We start from the raw sequence: 4292 nt of genomic DNA, 5'->3' as shown, positions 1-4292 counted from the left end.
GGCTCACGTCCGGGAAGCTGCTCCTCGACGCCGGAGGCAGACTCAGGGCCGCTGTTTGTGCCTCCCCAGACAGCAGGGGGAGCAGCCGCGGAGCCCACTCCTCCCGCGGCCATTGGCAAGCCTCCGCCGTGGCCCGGAAGGTCTCCAAAAAAACTTGTGGGTCGTCCCCGTCCCCCATCCGGGGCACCGACACCGACAGCGGCAAGGGCTTCGGCGTGGCAGCGGCCCCGACCAGCCGTTCCAGAACTTGCGTCTGTCGGTCCGTCTGCTCCCGCAGCGCGGCCAGGTGGGCACGCTGGTCGGCCGCCTGATCCCGGCTCATCGTCGCCATCTCCGCCAGCATCTGCGCCAAGAATTGCAGAGGCTGGGCGGGTGGCGTGGCCTGTGGGTCGGACATTTCCACCGGCACTCTTCCTGGGTTTCGGCACCACTTGTAGAGTACACCCAGCACAGACACACGCACACACAGGCAGGTATAGCCAACTTTCACGTTTATTGATATTTTTGTATTTTGACAGCTGACTCAGTCGCACCGTCTGACAGCTCGAGCCCAGCTGATCTCCCTTGGCCGCTCCTCCTCGTCTCACTATAAACACAGCGGAGGAGACCATCATTAGTCCATAAACAATATCAGCTGTTCTTACCAGCCTCGCGGCGCCGCCCCGTTGAGCCTTCCGCTCCACTCCTCCCCTGCAGCTGCGCCCGGGGCCACGCCTCCGCCACAAGTACACCTCTCTGAACAGTGTCTGGGAGGCTGTGGTTGCTGCTGCACGCAATGTTGATGGTGAACAGATCAAAACACTGACAGAATCCATGGATGGCAGGCTTTTGAGTGTCCTTGCAAAGAAAGGTGGCTATATTGGTCGCTGATTTGTTTTTGTTTTGTTTTTGAATGTCAGAAATGTATATTTGTGAATGTGGAGATGTTATATTGGTGTCACTGGTAAAAATAAATAATTGAAATGGGTGTATATTTGTTTTTTGTTAAGTTGCCTAATAATTATGCACAGTAATAGTCACCTGCACACACAGATATCCCCCTAAAATAGCTAAAACTAAAATCAAACTAAAAACTACTTCCAAAAACATTCAGCTTTGATATTGAGTTTTTTGGGTTCATTGAGAACATGGTTGTTGTTCAATAATAAAATTATTCCTCAAAAATACAACTTGCCTAATAATTCTGCACTCCCTGTATATGTCATATCAAAACAAGCCCACACCTGCAGTTGTTTCAGTTTTTCACTGGTGTTTCCTGTCAGCTGGTCAACCTCACATCCATATCAGCCAACCAAATGACAAGTTCCTCCCTTTGTGCTTCAAATCCCTCCCACTCTGAGACAAGGAGCTGAAAGAGAGAGAAAAGAGTCAATTATAAAGAAGAGAAAAGTGAAACCCTCCTCAGAAGGTCTGACTCGCATACCTGCAGTTGACCTGTGACGGACTCCAGTTTGGCGTTCACGTCATCCCTCGCCGATGCCAACAGCCGAGTCTGCAGGGTGCCCTGGAAGAGCTCAGTTAATGTTCGACTCCTCCTGGTCAGGCTCTCCAGCTGGATGAGCCGAGGTCTCCCCTCTCGCCGCTGCCTCTGAACACAGAAACACAAATTGCATCTGAAGCAGGAGGTGCAGATTTTTTTTGCTATTCTTTTCTAAATCCAGGCTAGATCACGTGGAGGTATTTGGAAAACTTTTTTGGCCAGCGGACAACTGTTGTCTTGCAGAAAGTCAAATCAAACATATGCGATACACAATCAATTCACAAGAACACATAAAAAAATAAGTCCAGTTCTTGCCTGATTTCAAGTGAAATCTGCATCAAAACAGGGTGACAGAAGTAAAACGAGAGCACAAAGCCTCACTTTTTACAAGCCTGCTATTACAGTTCTCCTCTATGCAGACGACTTTCCTGTTTTCAAGGCACAACTTGGATCTGCTGTACGAATCTTATGGATACACACTAAATGAAACAATAGTGTGCATGACTCCAGATTCTGATCCCTCATCCTAATATGGTCCCAACATAGCAACAGCAAGAAAGCAAATGTTGAGGCTTCAAAATACAAAGTCCATAAACTAATGGCTGACATGGGTTTTATCATAAGGGTGATAAATATACAGATTTCAGTCTGTCTTAGAGATTTGATGTTCATTTACCTGCAGATGCACTATACGTACCTGCTCCATGGTTTTTCACGCAATTGAACCACATATTTTAGAAGCCAAAGGTTCAAATTAGCTGGGAGCAGCTTCACTTAATTATAACAGTGGTTTTGTTAGGAAAACAGTTGGATACTAAATTGCATTAACCTCAACGGCTAACGTATCTAGCTAATCGCTACTGTTAGCACAACATTAACAGCAAGCTACAATGACGAGTAACAAAAACAAAACAGTAATAAGGTTTTAATGAAAATGTTTTACCTTTTCTAACAGTCCCAGAATCCACAGCTTCAAAGTCCAGCAGGTACTGAAGACTTATCCGTTTCGCTGTCACCGTCCGTGAGTTTTTTTTCCCGAAGGTCAAGGCCCGCCGCTCGCACACTCTGTCTGCGCATGCGCATCCCAACGACTGACCCCCTCCGTCCGCTCCCGGGAGGTTATAGTATGACGTGTTCTGACGTCTCTCTCTCTCTCCCTGTCATTTATTTGGCTCGAAACACATATTAACAAATTGCTCAGTGATGAACAACTACTCAGATCATTTACCTAAGCAGTGTGCTTTGTCAAAACGAAGTGTGTGTCCATTACACTGACATTCTGTTCTGCAGTTGTTATTTACTTGTATTTTATAATTTGACTTTACATACTGCTGGGTGGTTTGTAAAGTTTATTATTATCATTATGCTATATTTTCAAAAATATATAATAATCTCAAAAGTAATGCCTTGGAGTAGAAAATAGTAATGCTTTATTAAAATTTAAAACTAAAGTACAGTATTTGAATGTGTGTATTGTGTCTATTGTTTGCAATTATTTCTAACTTTTATTTGAATATTCAGTTTCCTACCATCTTCTCTTAAAGGGTAATTGCCAGGTATCCCGCCCTTCCCCTTCGCACACACATGCACACAAAGAAAACACACAGTATAATTCACAGCCTCATTATAGTGAATAAATATTTATGCCATTTACACCATCAAACTTAGATTTGATAAAGAACCTTTTGTTCTTTAAAGAACCATTTGTAATAGCTGAAGAACCATCCACAAAATAAAAAGGTTCTTTGACGTATGATGGTTCTTTAAAGAACCATGAAGACATCTGAAGAACCATTTAAGAACCATAATTTTTCTGAGTGTGGGAAAGTTCCACAATCCTAAATGAAATAAAAAAATCATGTAACACAGCAGAAAGTAAACATTCTCTATCCTAATAATCAACACATAAACAAAACTGTGGTGGCAGTGGGAAGTTTTAAAAGTGTGTGTGAGTGTTTCTGTTTTATCGCCTTGTATTTAGGTGTCACTGCAACACATTGTAAAGACTGGTGGTGATGTGTGTTTAACTCACTTGGTATGTCACACATGGAGCAGGGATTGCCAGACTCATGGGCTGCATCACGACTGGCCAGAACGGAGCAGACACTTCACATAGCAGTAAACACATCAAGACCCAAGGTCAGCTACTTGACGTCAGCCTCCGCTTCACTTCTCTGCTGCTTGGAAACACAAACGCATGAACACACTTATGCGAATGCGCGCACACACACATTTTATGCATGGAAATCACTCTTAAACTTGTACATGTATACACACTCCATGCTGTAAAGATGCTCTCCAGTCACCTTTACGTCTTATCTCTCGCATAAACACACTATTTGCTGTCCTTTATTCATAGGTTGGATGCCATTGTACATGGCTGATGTGAGCAAGCGGTTGCCATAGAAATAAGTGGAGAAGTTTCATAGATTAAACCAGAGTGACAGTGACTTACTGTGAAACCCCAGCTATTTAGAGGGAAATGAGTCCAGTCACAGGAAATGGCTTTTTGCATGGAAATGAAGTGATCAGTATTAGGGGAATGCCATACATTAGTTTAAGATTTATTACAGAAATGATGGAGAGACTGCACAGTGAGGGGGTCGAACATAGATATAAACTCCATGAGAGGATAGAGCACTTATCACAAATTACAGTAATGTTTGTTGACCATTCTTCTATATTAAAAAAAAATAAGATCAGCAGTTTAAAAAAAATTCCATAAAGGCAATAATTAGAGAGAGAAAGAATAGAGCACAAATGGAAAATGTCATGCTCGCGACATTACAAATAGAGTTTGTAGTTTCCTACC

The 4292-nt window shown here is 43.4% G+C and overlaps 1 long non-coding RNA gene across 1 annotated transcript; it reads right to left on the bottom strand.

Annotated features, from left to right (window-relative positions):
• Positions 1-483: 483 nt before the first annotated feature.
• Positions 484-3475, bottom strand: LOC143421057 (uncharacterized). Its single transcript, XR_013100787.1, has 3 exons — positions 2424-3475; positions 1424-1588; positions 484-1348 (listed from the first exon to the last, which is right to left on the bottom strand). It is a non-coding gene; the product is annotated as an uncharacterized LOC143421057 (long non-coding RNA).
• Between the last annotated feature and the right edge of the window lie 817 nt (positions 3476-4292).

Source organism: Maylandia zebra, linkage group LG11, assembly GCF_041146795.1.
Source record: "Maylandia zebra isolate NMK-2024a linkage group LG11, Mzebra_GT3a, whole genome shotgun sequence".
Taxonomy (NCBI): domain Eukaryota; kingdom Metazoa; phylum Chordata; class Actinopteri; order Cichliformes; family Cichlidae; genus Maylandia; species Maylandia zebra.
The sequence above is the reverse complement of the archived record's forward strand: the minus strand, read 5'-3'. Positions and strand labels throughout refer to the sequence as shown.